This window comes from Schistocerca americana, chromosome 5 (genome assembly GCF_021461395.2).
Source record: "Schistocerca americana isolate TAMUIC-IGC-003095 chromosome 5, iqSchAmer2.1, whole genome shotgun sequence".
NCBI classification, from domain to species: Eukaryota; Metazoa; Arthropoda; class Insecta; order Orthoptera; family Acrididae; genus Schistocerca; species Schistocerca americana.
The window spans coordinates 125,487,471-125,501,725 of NC_060123.1; the positions used below are offsets into that span (position 1 = coordinate 125,487,471).

Consider the following 14,255-nt stretch of genomic DNA (forward strand, 5'->3'; position numbering starts at 1 on the left):
CCTGTCATATGGCACTCGCGACGTATATGCTGAAATTGAATGTAAAGAATACGTCTTTTGTAGCGGGCGTCCCTCTACTGCAGTGTCACACATGACGAATAAAAAGGAAAACAGCAGAACGTCTGTGTAGGGCCATGTTTTTACCTACAGTGTCACTTGGCTGAATGTGTATAAGGCTCTGTGGCATCACTCAAACGCAGCCAAATTGTCACACTAGCTGTGTATCTCTAACAAAGTTGACGTATGCCCTCACCTCGGTGCCGGTTAAAACGATTTCGCCCCCGGGTGGGCTCGAACCACCAACCTTTCGGTTAACAGCCGAACGCGCTAGCCGATTGCGCCACGGAGGCCTTGACTTTGGCTCCCTTGTGCTCTGTATATCAACGCAATTCGTATACCTTCTGCAGGAATCTCGCAGAATGGTAGCATTTGCTTACGCCTCTTCACATGGATAACGTGCATGCACACTGTAGCGAGGCTCGTAAACGAATGACATCGCCAAGCATGACATTATACTACAAAATGCATACAAACCAATGTTCTGCCTATGCATTCAGAAAACCTCTGAGGCCAGTAGAATACTTGTCATAGGTTGTAGAACATCCCTTTCATTCAGTGTACTGCCATGTGTTAGATGCTGCTCGAGATAGCTCCGCTCCTTGCAGGAAGGTTTAAAAAATGAATGCCTTCTGTGAGGTTCGAACTCACGACCCCTGGTTTACGAGACCAGTGCTCTACCACTGAGCTAAGAAGGCGGCAGCTTAGCGTTTGTGAGCTATCCCCAAATTGTTACTTCATCATACTGAATCTTGCAGCCCTCGACCAGATATCGGATTTGGCACACAGCTGCTGCTGGGGGTGTCCACATTGCCGTTTTCCAAATCTCTTGAATGTTTCGCCCTTACGATCGACGACGAGCGTCGGCCCACCAAAAGTTAGCGGTCTGCACAATCCTGACCTAGTGCACAGCTTGTGGGATAGCGTGGCTCGACTGCGAAATGCGCCTTTCGGCTCCTCTCTCTGGCTACAGTGCGCTGTTGTCCACAGTGGCACTGGCGTTGCCCATGGGGCTTCATGTAAGGCGACTGCACGTCGCTCGGCCAACAGCGGCCTACTGCAGACCGACACTTAAGACACACCAAATACAAATCGACATCGAGAGACAGGCCCTGTCATATGGCACTCGCGACGTATATGCTGAAATTGAATGTAAAGAATACGTCTTTTGTAGCGGGCGTCCCTCTACTGCAGTGTCACACATGACGAATAAAAAGGAAAACAGCAGAACGTCTGTGTAGGGCCATGTTTTTACCTACAGTGTCACTTGGCTGAATGTGTATAAGGCTCTGTGGCATCACTCAAACGCAGCCAAATTGTCACACTAGCTGTGTATCTCTAACAAAGTTGACGTATGCCCTCACCTCGGTGCCGGTTAAAACGATTTCGCCCCCGGGTGGGCTCGAACCACCAACCTTTCGGTTAACAGCCGAACGCGCTAGCCGATTGCGCCAAGGAGGCCTTGACTTTGGCTCCCTTGTGCTCTGTATATCAACGCAATTCGTATACCTTCTGCAGGAATCTCGCAGAATGGTAGCATTTGCTTACGTCTCTTCACATGGATAACGTGCATGCACACTGTAGCGAGGCTCGTAAACGAATGACATCGCCAAGCATGACATTATACTACAAAATGCATACAAACCAATGTTCTGCCTATGCATTCAGAAAACCTCTGAGGCCAGTAGAATACTTGTCATAGGTTGTAGAACATCCCTTTCATTCAGTGTACTGCCATGTGTTAGATGCTGCTCGAGATAGCTCCGCTCCTTGCAGGAAGGTTTAAAAAATGAATGCCTTCTGTGAGGTTCGAACTCACGACCCCTGGTTTACGAGACCAGTGCTCTACCACTGAGCTAAGAAGGCGGCAGCTTAGCGTTTGTGAGCTATCCCCAAATTGTTACTTCATCATACTGAATCTTGCAGCCCTCGACCAGATATCGGATTTGGCACACAGCTGCTGCTGGGGGTGTCCACATTGCCGTTTTCCAAATCTCTTGAATGTTTCGCCCTTACGATCGACGACGAGCGTCGGCCCACCAAAAGTTAGCGGTCTGCACAATCCTGACCTAGTGCACAGCTTGTGGGATAGCGTGGCTCGACTGCGAAATGCGCCTTTCGGCTCCTCTCTCTGGCTACAGTGCGCTGTTGTCCACAGTGGCACTGGCGTTGCCCATGGGGCTTCATGTAAGGCGACTGCACGTCGCTCGGCCAACAGCGGCCTACTGCAGACCGACACTTAAGACACACCAAATACAAATCGACATCGAGAGACAGGCCCTGTCATATGGCACTCGCGACGTATATGCTGAAATTGAATGTAAAGAATACGTCTTTTGTAGCGGGCGTCCCTCTACTGCAGTGTCACACATGACGAATAAAAAGGAAAACAGCAGAACGTCTGTGTAGGGCCATGTTTTTACCTACAGTGTCACTTGGCTGAATGTGTATAAGGCTCTGTGGCATCACTCAAACGCAGCCAAATTGTCACACTAGCTGTGTATCTCTAACAAAGTTGACGTATGCCCTCACCTCGGTGCCGGTTAAAACGATTTCGCCCCCGGGTGGGCTCGAACCACCAACCTTTCGGTTAACAGCCGAACGCGCTAGCCGATTGCGCCAAGGAGGCCTTGACTTTGGCTCCCTTGTGCTCTGTATATCAACGCAATTCGTATACCTTCTGCAGGAATCTCGCAGAATGGTAGCATTTGCTTACGCCTCTTCACATGGATAACGTGCATGCACACTGTAGCGAGGCTCGTAAACGAATGACATCGCCAAGCATGACATTATACTACAAAATGCATACAAACCAATGTTCTGCCTATGCATTCAGAAAACCTCTGAGGCCAGTAGAATACTTGTCATAGGTTGTAGAACATCCCTTTCATTCAGTGTACTGCCATGTGTTAGATGCTGCTCGAGATAGCTCCGCTCCTTGCAGGAAGGTTTAAAAAATGAATGCCTTCTGTGAGGTTCGAACTCACGACCCCTGGTTTACGAGACCAGTGCTCTACCACTGAGCTAAGAAGGCGGCAGCTTAGCGTTTGTGAGCTATCCCCAAATTGTTACTTCATCATACTGAATCTTGCAGCCCTCGACCAGATATCGGATTTGGCACACAGCTGCTGCTGGGGGTGTCCACATTGCCGTTTTCCAAATCTCTTGAATGTTTCGCCCTTACGATCGACGACGAGCGTCGGCCCACCAAAAGTTAGCGGTCTGCACAATCCTGACCTAGTGCACAGCTTGTGGGATAGCGTGGCTCGACTGCGAAATGCGCCTTTCGGCTCCTCTCTCTGGCTACAGTGCGCTGTTGTCCACAGTGGCACTGGCGTTGCCCATGGGGCTTCATGTAAGGCGACTGCACGTCGCTCGGCCAACAGCGGCCTACTGCAGACCGACACTTAAGACACACCAAATACAAATCGACATCGAGAGACAGGCCCTGTCATATGGCACTCGCGACGTATATGCTGAAATTGAATGTAAAGAATACGTCTTTTGTAGCGGGCGTCCCTCTACTGCAGTGTCACACATGACGAATAAAAAGGAAAACAGCAGAACGTCTGTGTAGGGCCATGTTTTTACCTACAGTGTCACTTGGCTGAATGTGTATAAGGCTCTGTGGCATCACTCAAACGCAGCCAAATTGTCACACTAGCTGTGTATCTCTAACAAAGTTGACGTATGCCCTCACCTCGGTGCCGGTTAAAACGATTTCGCCCCCGGGTGGGCTCGAACCACCAACCTTTCGGTTAACAGCCGAACGCGCTAGCCGATTGCGCCACGGAGGCCTTGCCTTCGGCTCCCTTGTGCTCTGTATATCAACGCAATTCGTATACCTTCTGCAGGAATCTCGCAGAATGGTAGCATTTGCTTACGCCTCTTCACATGGATAACGTGCATGCACACTGTAGCGAGGCTCGTAAACGAATGACATCGCCAAGCATGACATTATACTACAAAATGCATACAAACGCGCTAGCCGATTGCGCCACGGAGGCCTTGACTTTGGCTCCCTTGTGCTCTGTATATCAACGCAATTCGTATACCTTCTGCAGGAATCTCGCAGAATGGTAGCATTTGCTTACGCCTCTTCACATGGATAACGTGCATGCACACTGTAGCGAGGCTCGTAAACGAATGACATCGCCAAGCATTACATTATACTACAAAATGCATACAAACCAATGTTCTGCCTATGCATTCAGAAAACCTCTGAGGCCAGTAGAATACTTGTCATAGGTTGTAGAACATCCCTTTCATTCAGTGTACTGCCATGTGTTAGATGCTGCTCGAGATAGCTCCGCTCCTTGCAGGAAGGTTTAAAAAATGAATGCCTTCTGTGAGGTTCGAACTCACGACCCCTGGTTTACGAGACCAGTGCTCTACCACTGAGCTAAGAAGGCGGCAGCTTAGCGTTTGTGAGCTATCCCCAAATTGTTACTTCATCATACTGAATCTTGCAGCCCTCGACCAGATATCGGATTTGGCAAACAGCTGCTGCTGGGGGTGTCCACATTGCCGTTTTCCAAATCTCTTGAATGTTTCGCCCTTACGATCGACGACGAGCGTCGGCCCACCAAAAGTTAGCGGTCTGCACAATCCTGACCTAGTGCACAGCTTGTGGGATAGCGTGGCTCGACTGCGAAATGCGCCTTTCGGCTCCTCTCTCTGGCTACAGTGCGCTGTTGTCCACAGTGGCACTGGCGTTGCCCATGGGGCTTCATGTAAGGCGACTGCACGTCGCTCGGCCAACAGCGGCCTACTGCAGACCGACACTTAAGACACACCAAATACAAATCGACATCGAGAGACAGGCCCTGTCATATGGCACTCGCGACGTATATGCTGAAATTGAATGTAAAGAATACGTCTTTTGTAGCGGGCGTCCCTCTACTGCAGTGTCACACATGACGAATAAAAAGGAAAACAGCAGAACGTCTGTGTAGGGCCATGTTTTTACCTACAGTGTCACTTGGCTGAATGTGTATAAGGCTCTGTGGCATCACTCAAACGCAGCCAAATTGTCACACTAGCTGTGTATCTCTAACAAAGTTGACGTATGCCCTCACCTCGGTGCCGGTTAAAACGATTTCGCCCCCGGGTGGGCTCGAACCACCAACCTTTCGGTTAACAGCCGAACGCGCTAGCCGATTGCGCCACGGAGGCCTTGACTTTGGCTCCCTTGTGCTCTGTATATCAACGCAATTCGTATACCTTCTGCAGGAATCTCGCAGAATGGTAGCATTTGCTTACGCCTCTTCACATGGATAACGTGCATGCACACTGTAGCGAGGCTCGTAAACGAATGACATCGCCAAGCATGACATTATACTACAAAATGCATACAAACCAATGTTCTGCCTATGCATTCAGAAAACCTCTGAGGCCAGTAGAATACTTGTCATAGGTTGTAGAACATCCCTTTCATTCAGTGTACTGCCATGTGTTAGATGCTGCTCGAGATAGCTCCGCTCCTTGCAGGAAGGTTTAAAAAATGAATGCCTTCTGTGAGGTTCGAACTCACGACCCCTGGTTTACGAGACCAGTGCTCTACCACTGAGCTAAGAAGGCGGCAGCTTAGCGTTTGTGAGCTATCCCCAAATTGTTACTTCATCATACTGAATCTTGCAGCCCTCGACCAGATATCGGACTTGGCACACAGCTGCTGCTGGGGGTGTCCACATTGCCGTTTTCCAAATCTCTTGAATGTTTCGCCCTTACGATCGACGACGAGCGTCGGCCCACCAAAAGTTAGCGGTCTGCACAATCCTGACCTAGTGCACAGCTTGTGGGATAGCGTGGCTCGACTGCGAAATGCGCCTTTCGGCTCCTCTCTCTGGCTACAGTGCGCTGTTGTCCACAGTGGCACTGGCGTTGCCCATGGGGCTTCATGTAAGGCGACTGCACGTCGCTCGGCCAACAGCGGCCTACTGCAGACCGACACTTAAGACACACCAAATACAAATCGACATCGAGAGACAGGCCCTGTCATATGGCACTCGCGACGTATATGCTGAAATTGAATGTAAAGAATACGTCTTTTGTAGCGGGCGTCCCTCTACTGCAGTGTCACACATGACGAATAAAAAGGAAAACAGCAGAACGTCTGTGTAGGGCCATGTTTTTACCTACAGTGTCACTTGGCTGAATGTGTATAAGGCTCTGTGGCATCACTCAAACGCAGCCAAATTGTCACACTAGCTGTGTATCTCTAACAAAGTTGACGTATGTCCTCACCTCGGTGCCGGTTAAAACGATTTCGCCCCCGGGTGGGCTCGAACCACCAACCTTTCGGTTAACAGCCGAACGCGCTAGCCGATTGCGCCACGGAGGCCTTGACTTTGGCTTCCTTGTGCTCTGTATATCAACGCAATTCGTATACCTTCTGCAGGAATCTCGCAGAATGGTAGCATTTGCTTACGCCTCTTCACATGGATAACGTGCATGCACACTGTAGCGAGGCTCGTAAACGAATGACATCGCCAAGCATGACATTATACTACAAAATGCATACAAACCAATGTTCTGCCTATGCATTCAGAAAACCTCTGAGGCCAGTAGAATACTTGTCATAGGTTGTAGAACATCCCTTTTATTCAGTGTACTGCCATGTGTTAGATGCTGCTCGAGATAGCTCCGCTCCTTGCAGGAAGGTTTAAAAAATGAATGCCTTCTGTGAGGTTCGAACTCACGACCCCTGGTTTAGGAGACCAGTGCTCTACCACTGAGCTAAGAAGGCGGCAGCTTAGCGTTTGTGAGCTATCCCCAAATTGTTACTTCATCATACTGAATCTTGCAGCCCTCGACCAGATATCGGATTTGGCACACAGCTGCTGCTGGGGGTGTCCACATTGCCGTTTTCCAAATCTCTTGAATGTTTCGCCCTTACGATCGACGACGAGCGTCGGCCCACCAAAAGTTAGCGGTCTGCACAATCCTGACCTAGTGCACAGCTTGTGGGATAGCGTGGCTCGACTGCGAAATGCGCCTTTCGGCTCCTCTCTCTGGCTACAGTGCGCTGTTGTCCACAGTGGCACTGGCGTTGCCCATGGGGCTTCATGTAAGGCGACTGCACGTCGCTCGGCCAACAGCGGCCTACTGCAGACCGACACTTAAGACACACCAAATACAAATCGACATCGAGAGACAGGCCCTGTCATATGGCACTCGCGACGTATATGCTGAAATTGAATGTAAAGAATACGTCTTTTGTAGCGGGCGTCCCTCTACTGCAGTGTCACACATGACGAATAAAAAGGAAAACAGCAGAACGTCTGTGTAGGGCCATGTTTTTACCTACAGTGTCACTTGGCTGAATGTGTATAAGGCTCTGTGGCATCACTCAAACGCAGCCAAATTGTCACACTAGCTGTGTATCTCTAACAAAGTTGACGTATGCCCTCACCTCGGTGCCGGTTAAAACGATTTCGCCCCCGGGTGGGCTCGAACCACCAACCTTTCGGTTAACAGCCGAACGCGCTAGCCGATTGCGCCACGGAGGCCTTGACTTTGGCTCCCTTGTGCTCTGTATATCAACGCAATTCGTATACCTTCTGCAGGAATCTCGCAGAATGGTAGCATTTGCTTACGCCTCTTCACATGGATAACGTGCATGCACACTGTAGCGAGGCTCGTAAACGAATGACATCGCCAAGCATGACATTATACTACAAAATGCATACAAACCAATGTTCTGCCTATGCATTCAGAAAACCTCTGAGGCCAGTAGAATACTTGTCATAGGTTGTAGAACATCCCTTTCATTCAGTGTACTGCCATGTGTTAGATGCTGCTCGAGATAGCTCCGCTCCTTGCAGGAAGGTTTAAAAAATGAATGCCTTCTGTGAGGTTCGAACTCACGACCCCTGGTTTACGAGACCAGTGCTCTACCACTGAGCTAAGAAGGCGGCAGCTTAGCGTTTGTGAGCTATCCCCAAATTGTTACTTCATCATACTGAATCTTGCAGCCCTCGACCAGATATCGGATTTGGCACACAGCTGCTGCTGGGGGTGTCCACATTGCCGTTTTCCAAATCTCTTGAATGTTTCGCCCTTACGATCGACGACGAGCGTCGGCCCACCAAAAGTTAGCGGTCTGCACAATCCTGACCTAGTGCACAGCTTGTGGGATAGCGTGGCTCGACTGCGAAATGCGCCTTTCGGCTCCTCTCTCTGGCTACAGTGCGCTGTTGTCCACAGTGGCACTGGCGTTGCCCATGGGGCTTCATGTAAGGCGACTGCACGTCGCTCGGCCAACAGCGGCCTACTGCAGACCGACACTTAAGACACACCAAATACAAATCGACATCGAGAGACAGGCCCTGTCATATGGCACTCGCGACGTATATGCTGAAATTGAATGTAAAGAATACGTCTTTTGTAGCGGGCGTCCCTCTACTGCAGTGTCACACATGACGAATAAAAAGGAAAACAGCAGAACGTCTGTGTAGGGCCATGTTTTTACCTACAGTGTCACTTGGCTGAATGTGTATAAGGCTCCGTGGCATCACTCAAACGCAGCCAAATTGTCACACTAGCTGTGTATCTCTAACAAAGTTGACGTATGCCCTCACCTCGGTGCCGGTTAAAACGATTTCGCCCCCGGGTGGGCTCGAACCACCAACCTTTCGGTTAACAGCCGAACGCGCTAGCCGATTGCGCCACGGAGGCCTTGACCTTGGCTCCCTTGTGCTCTGTATATCAACGCAATTCGTATACCTTCTGCAGGAATCTCGCAGAATGGTAGCATTTGCTTACGCCTCTTCACATGGATAACGTGCATGCACACTGTAGCGAGGCTCGTAAACGAATGACATCGCCAAGCATGACATTATACTACAAAATGCATACAAACCAATGTTCTGCCTATGCATTCAGAAAACCTCTGAGGCCAGTAGAATACTTGTCATAGGTTGTAGAACATCCCATTCATTCAGTGTACTGCCATGTGTTAGATGCAGCTCGAGATAGCTCCGCTCCTTGCAGGAAGGTTTAAAAAACGAATGCCTTCTGTGAGGTTCGAACTCACGACCCCTGGTTTAGGAGACCAGTGCTCTACCACTGAGCTAAGAAGGCGGCAGCTTAGCGTTTGTGAGCTATCCCCAAATTGTTACTTCATCATACTGAATCTTGCAGCCCTCGACCAGATATCGGATTTGGCACACAGCTGCTGCTGGGGGTGTCCACATTGCCGTTTTCCAAATCTCTTGAATGTTTCGCCCTTACGATCGACGACGAGCGTCGGCCCACCAAAAGTTAGCGGTCTGCACAATCCTGACCTAGTGCACAGCTTGTGGGATAGCGTGGCTCGACTGCGAAATGCGCCTTTCGGCTCCTCTCTCTGGCTACAGTGCGCTGTTGTCCACAGTGGCACTGGCGTTGCCCATGGGGCTTCATGTAAGGCGACTGCACGTCGCTCGGCCAACAGCGGCCTACTGCAGACCGACACTTAAGACACACCAAATACAAATCGACATCGAGAGACAGGCCCTGTCATATGGCACTCGCGACGTATATGCTGAAATTGAATGTAAAGAATACGTCTTTTGTAGCGGGCGTCCCTCTACTGCAGTGTCACACATGACGAATAAAAAGGAAAACAGCAGAACGTCTGTGTAGGGCCATGTTTTTACCTACAGTGTCACTTGGCTGAATGTGTATAAGGCTCCGTGGCATCACTCAAACGCAGCCAAATTGTCACACTAGCTGTGTATCTCTAACAAAGTTGACGTATGCCCTCACCTCGGTGCCGGTTAAAACGATTTCGCCCCCGGGTGGGCTCGAACCACCAACCTTTCGGTTAACAGCCGAACGCGCTAGCCGATTGCGCCACGGAGGCCTTGACCTTGGCTCCCTTGTGCTCTGTATATCAACGCAATTCGTATACCTTCTGCAGGAATCTCGCAGAATGGTAGCATTTGCTTACGCCTCTTCACATGGATAACGTGCATGCACACTGTAGCGAGGCTCGTAAACGAATGACATCGCCAAGCATGACATTATACTACAAAATGCATACAAACCAATGTTCTGCCTATGCATTCAGAAAACCTCTGAGGCCAGTAGAATACTTGTCATAGGTTGTAGAACATCCCATTCATTCAGTGTACTGCCATGTGTTAGATGCAGCTCGAGATAGCTCCGCTCCTTGCAGGAAGGTTTAAAAAACGAATGCCTTCTGTGAGGTTCGAACTCACGACCCCTGGTTTAGGAGACCAGTGCTCTACCACTGAGCTAAGAAGGCGGCAGCTTAGCGTTTGTGAGCTATCCCCAAATTGTTACTTCATCATACTGAATCTTGCAGCCCTCGACCAGATATCGGATTTGGCACACAGCTGCTGCTGGGGGTGTCCACATTGCCGTTTTCCAAATCTCTTGAATGTTTCGCCCTTACGATCGACGACGAGCGTCGGCCCACCAAAAGTTAGCGGTCTGCACAATCCTGACCTAGTGCACAGCTTGTGGGATGGCGTGGCTCGACTGCGAAATGCGCCTTTCGGCTCCTCTCTCTGGCTACAGTGCGCTGTTGTCCACAGTGGCACTGGCGTTGCCCATGGGGCTTCATGTAAGGCGACTGCACGTCGCTCGGCCAACAGCGGCCTACTGCAGACCGACACTTAAGACACACCAAATACAAATCGACATCGAGAGACAGGCCCTGTCATATGGCACTCGCGACGTATATGCTGAAATTGAATGTAAAGAATACGTCTTTTGTAGCGGGCGTCCCTCTACTGCAGTGTCACACATGACGAATAAAAAGGAAAACAGCAGAACGTCTGTGTAGGGCCATGTTTTTACCTACAGTGTCACTTGGCTGAATGTGTATAAGGCTCTGTGGCATCACTCAAACGCAGCCAAATTGTCACACTAGCTGTGTATCTCTAACAAAGTTGACGTATGCCCTCACCTCGGTGCCGGTTAAAACGATTTCGCCCCCGGGTGGGCTCGAACCACCAACCTTTCGGTTAACAGCCGAACGCGCTAGCCGATTGCGCCACGGAGGCCTTGACTTTGGCTCCCTTGTGCTCTGTATATCAACGCAATTCGTATACCTTCTGCAGGAATCTCGCAGAATGGTAGCATTTGCTTACGCCTCTTCACATGGATAACGTGCATGCACACTGTAGCGAGGCTCGTAAACGAATGACATCGCCAAGCATGACATTATACTACAAAATGCATACAAACCAATGTTCTGCCTATGCATTCAGAAAACCTCTGAGGCCAGTAGAATACTTGTCATAGGTTGTAGAACATCCCTTTCATTCAGTGTACTGCCATGTGTTAGATGCTGCTCGAGATAGCTCCGCTCCTTGCAGGAAGGTTTAAAAAATGAATCCCTTCTGTGAGGTTCGAACTCACGACCCCTGGTTTACGAGACCAGTGCTCTACCACTGAGCTAAGAAGGCGGCAGCTTAGCGTTTGTGAGCTATCCCCAAATTGTTACTTCATCATACTGAATCTTGCAGCCCTCGACCAGATATCGGATTTGGCACACAGCTGCTGCTGGGGGTGTCCACATTGCCGTTTTCCAAATCTCTTGAATGTTTCGCCCTTACGATCGACGACGAGCGTCGGCCCACCAAAAGTTAGCGGTCTGCACAATCCTGACCTAGTGCACAGCTTGTGGGATAGCGTGGCTCGACTGCGAAATGCGCCTTTCGGCTCCTCTCTCTGGCTACAGTGCGCTGTTGTCCACAGTGGCACTGGCGTTGCCCATGGGGCTTCATGTAAGGCGACTGCACGTCGCTCGGCCAACAGCGGCCTACTGCAGACCGACACTTAAGACACACCAAATACAAATCGACATCGAGAGACAGGCCCTGTCATATGGCACTCGCGACGTATATGCTGAAATTGAATGTAAAGAATACGTCTTTTGTAGCGGGCGTCCCTCTACTGCAGTGTCACACATGACGAATAAAAAGGAAAACAGCAGAACGTCTGTGTAGGGCCATGTTTTTACCTACAGTGTCACTTGGCTGAATGTGTATAAGGCTCTGTGGCATCACTCAAACGCAGCCAAATTGTCACACTAGCTGTGTATCTCTAACAAAGTTGACGTATGCCCTCACCTCGGTGCCGGTTAAAACGATTTCGCCCCCGGGTGGGCTCGAACCACCAACCTTTCGGTTAACAGCCGAACGCGCTAGCCGATTGCGCCACGGAGGCCTTGACTTTGGCTCCCTTGTGCTCTGTATATCAACGCAATTCGTATACCTTCTGCAGGAATCTCGCAGAATGGTAGCATTTGCTTACGCCTCTTCACATGGATAACGTGCATGCACACTGTAGCGAGGCTCGTAAACGAATGACATCGCCAAGCATGACATTATACTACAAAATGCATACAAACCAATGTTCTGCCTATGCATTCAGAAAACCTCTGAGGCCAGTAGAATACTTGTCATAGGTTGTAGAACATCCCTTTCATTCAGTGTACTGCCATGTGTTAGATGCTGCTCGAGATAGCTCCGCTCCTTGCAGGAAGGTTTAAAAAATGAATGCCTTCTGTGAGGTTCGAACTCACGACCCCTGGTTTACGAGACCAGTGCTCTACCACTGAGCTAAGAAGGCGGCAGCTTAGCGTTTGTGAGCTATCCCCAAATTGTTACTTCATCATACTGAATCTTGCAGCCCTCGACCAGATATCGGATTTGGCACACAGCTGCTGCTGGGGGTGTCCACATTGCCGTTTTCCAAATCTCTTGAATGTTTCGCCCTTACGATCGACGACGAGCGTCGGCCCACCAAAAGTTAGCGGTCTGCACAATCCTGACCTAGTGCACAGCTTGTGGGATAGCGTGGCTCGACTGCGAAATGCGCCTTTCGGCTCCTCTCTCTGGCTACAGTGCGCTGTTGTCCACAGTGGCACTGGCGTTGCCCATGGGGCTTCATGTAAGGCGACTGCACGTCGCTCGGCCAACAGCGGCCTACTGCAGACCGACACTTAAGACACACCAAATACAAATCGACATCGAGAGACAGGCCCTGTCATATGGCACTCGCGACGTATATGCTGAAATTGAATGTAAAGAATACGTCTTTTGTAGCGGGCGTCCCTCTACTGCAGTGTCACACATGACGAATAAAAAGGAAAACAGCAGAACGTCTGTGTAGGGCCATGTTTTTACCTACAGTGTCACTTGGCTGAATGTGTATAAGGCTCTGTGGCATCACTCAAACGCAGCCAAATTGTCACACTAGCTGTGTATCTCTAACAAAGTTGACGTATGCCCTCACCTCGGTGCCGGTTAAAACGATTTCGCCCCCGGGTGGGCTCGAACCACCAACCTTTCGGTTAACAGCCGAACGCGCTAGCCGATTGCGCCACGGAGGCCTTGACTTTGGCTCCCTTGTGCTCTGTATATCAACGCAATTCGTATACCTTCTGCAGGAATCTCGCAGAATGGTAGCATTTGCTTACGCCTCTTCACATGGATAACGTGCATGCACACTGTAGCGAGGCTCGTAAACGAATGACATCGCCAAGCATGACATTATACTACAAAATGCATACAAACCAATGTTCTGCCTATGCATTCAGAAAACCTCTGAGGCCAGTAGAATACTTGTCATAGGTTGTAGAACATCCCTTTCATTCAGTGTACTGCCATGTGTTAGATGCTGCTCGAGATAGCTCCGCTCCTTGCAGGAAGGTTTAAAAAATGAATGCCTTCTGTGAGGTTCGAACTCACGACCCCTGGTTTACGAGACCAGTGCTCTACCACTGAGCTAAGAAGGCGGCAGCTTAGCGTTTGTGAGCTATCCCCAAATTGTTACTTCATCATACTGAATCTTGCAGCCCTCGACCAGATATCGGATTTGGCACACAGCTGCTGCTGGGGGTGTCCACATTGCCGTTTTCCAAATCTCTTGAATGTTTCGCCCTTACGATCGACGACGAGCGTCGGCCCACCAAAAGTTAGCGGTCTGCACAATCCTGACCTAGTGCACAGCTTGTGGGATAGCGTGGCTCGACTGCGAAATGCGCCTTTCGGCTCCTCTCTCTGGCTACAGTGCGCTGTTGTCCACAGTGGCACTGGCGTTGCCCATGGGGCTTCATGTAAGGCGACTGCACGTCGCTCGGCCAACAGCGGCCTACTGCAGACCGACACTTAAGACACACCAAATACAAATCGACATCGAGAGACAGGCCCTGTCATATGGCACTCGCGACGTATATG

General features: G+C 50.1%; 24 non-coding genes across 24 annotated transcripts; all 24 read right to left on the minus strand.

Moving 5' to 3' along the window:
* Nucleotides 1-276: 276 nt before the first annotated feature.
* Trnan-guu lies at nucleotides 277-350 on the minus strand. Its single transcript has one exon. It is a non-coding gene; the product is annotated as a tRNA-Asn (tRNA).
* A 333-nt stretch (nucleotides 351-683) lies between these two features.
* Nucleotides 684-755, minus strand: Trnat-cgu. The gene has a single exon. It is a non-coding gene; the product is annotated as a tRNA-Thr (tRNA).
* Nucleotides 756-1,444: 689 nt separating this feature from the next.
* On the minus strand, nucleotides 1,445-1,518 carry Trnan-guu. The gene has a single exon. It is a non-coding gene; the product is annotated as a tRNA-Asn (tRNA).
* A 333-nt stretch (nucleotides 1,519-1,851) lies between these two features.
* Nucleotides 1,852-1,923, minus strand: Trnat-cgu. The gene has a single exon. It is a non-coding gene; the product is annotated as a tRNA-Thr (tRNA).
* A 689-nt stretch (nucleotides 1,924-2,612) lies between these two features.
* Nucleotides 2,613-2,686, minus strand: Trnan-guu. Its single transcript has one exon. It is a non-coding gene; the product is annotated as a tRNA-Asn (tRNA).
* Nucleotides 2,687-3,019: 333 nt separating this feature from the next.
* Nucleotides 3,020-3,091, minus strand: Trnat-cgu. The gene has a single exon. It is a non-coding gene; the product is annotated as a tRNA-Thr (tRNA).
* Nucleotides 3,092-3,780: 689 nt separating this feature from the next.
* Trnan-guu lies at nucleotides 3,781-3,854 on the minus strand. The gene has a single exon. It is a non-coding gene; the product is annotated as a tRNA-Asn (tRNA).
* Nucleotides 3,855-4,397: 543 nt separating this feature from the next.
* Nucleotides 4,398-4,469, minus strand: Trnat-cgu. The gene has a single exon. It is a non-coding gene; the product is annotated as a tRNA-Thr (tRNA).
* Nucleotides 4,470-5,158: 689 nt separating this feature from the next.
* On the minus strand, nucleotides 5,159-5,232 carry Trnan-guu. The gene has a single exon. It is a non-coding gene; the product is annotated as a tRNA-Asn (tRNA).
* A 333-nt stretch (nucleotides 5,233-5,565) lies between these two features.
* Nucleotides 5,566-5,637, minus strand: Trnat-cgu. The gene has a single exon. It is a non-coding gene; the product is annotated as a tRNA-Thr (tRNA).
* Nucleotides 5,638-6,326: 689 nt separating this feature from the next.
* On the minus strand, nucleotides 6,327-6,400 carry Trnan-guu. The gene has a single exon. It is a non-coding gene; the product is annotated as a tRNA-Asn (tRNA).
* A 333-nt stretch (nucleotides 6,401-6,733) lies between these two features.
* Trnar-ccu lies at nucleotides 6,734-6,805 on the minus strand. The gene has a single exon. It is a non-coding gene; the product is annotated as a tRNA-Arg (tRNA).
* Nucleotides 6,806-7,494: 689 nt separating this feature from the next.
* Trnan-guu lies at nucleotides 7,495-7,568 on the minus strand. The gene has a single exon. It is a non-coding gene; the product is annotated as a tRNA-Asn (tRNA).
* Nucleotides 7,569-7,901: 333 nt separating this feature from the next.
* Nucleotides 7,902-7,973, minus strand: Trnat-cgu. The gene has a single exon. It is a non-coding gene; the product is annotated as a tRNA-Thr (tRNA).
* Nucleotides 7,974-8,662: 689 nt separating this feature from the next.
* On the minus strand, nucleotides 8,663-8,736 carry Trnan-guu. Its single transcript has one exon. It is a non-coding gene; the product is annotated as a tRNA-Asn (tRNA).
* A 333-nt stretch (nucleotides 8,737-9,069) lies between these two features.
* Trnar-ccu lies at nucleotides 9,070-9,141 on the minus strand. Its single transcript has one exon. It is a non-coding gene; the product is annotated as a tRNA-Arg (tRNA).
* Nucleotides 9,142-9,830: 689 nt separating this feature from the next.
* Trnan-guu lies at nucleotides 9,831-9,904 on the minus strand. Its single transcript has one exon. It is a non-coding gene; the product is annotated as a tRNA-Asn (tRNA).
* A 333-nt stretch (nucleotides 9,905-10,237) lies between these two features.
* On the minus strand, nucleotides 10,238-10,309 carry Trnar-ccu. Its single transcript has one exon. It is a non-coding gene; the product is annotated as a tRNA-Arg (tRNA).
* A 689-nt stretch (nucleotides 10,310-10,998) lies between these two features.
* Nucleotides 10,999-11,072, minus strand: Trnan-guu. The gene has a single exon. It is a non-coding gene; the product is annotated as a tRNA-Asn (tRNA).
* Nucleotides 11,073-11,405: 333 nt separating this feature from the next.
* On the minus strand, nucleotides 11,406-11,477 carry Trnat-cgu. Its single transcript has one exon. It is a non-coding gene; the product is annotated as a tRNA-Thr (tRNA).
* Nucleotides 11,478-12,166: 689 nt separating this feature from the next.
* Nucleotides 12,167-12,240, minus strand: Trnan-guu. Its single transcript has one exon. It is a non-coding gene; the product is annotated as a tRNA-Asn (tRNA).
* A 333-nt stretch (nucleotides 12,241-12,573) lies between these two features.
* On the minus strand, nucleotides 12,574-12,645 carry Trnat-cgu. The gene has a single exon. It is a non-coding gene; the product is annotated as a tRNA-Thr (tRNA).
* Nucleotides 12,646-13,334: 689 nt separating this feature from the next.
* Trnan-guu lies at nucleotides 13,335-13,408 on the minus strand. The gene has a single exon. It is a non-coding gene; the product is annotated as a tRNA-Asn (tRNA).
* A 333-nt stretch (nucleotides 13,409-13,741) lies between these two features.
* On the minus strand, nucleotides 13,742-13,813 carry Trnat-cgu. Its single transcript has one exon. It is a non-coding gene; the product is annotated as a tRNA-Thr (tRNA).
* Nucleotides 13,814-14,255: the final 442 nt, after the last annotated feature.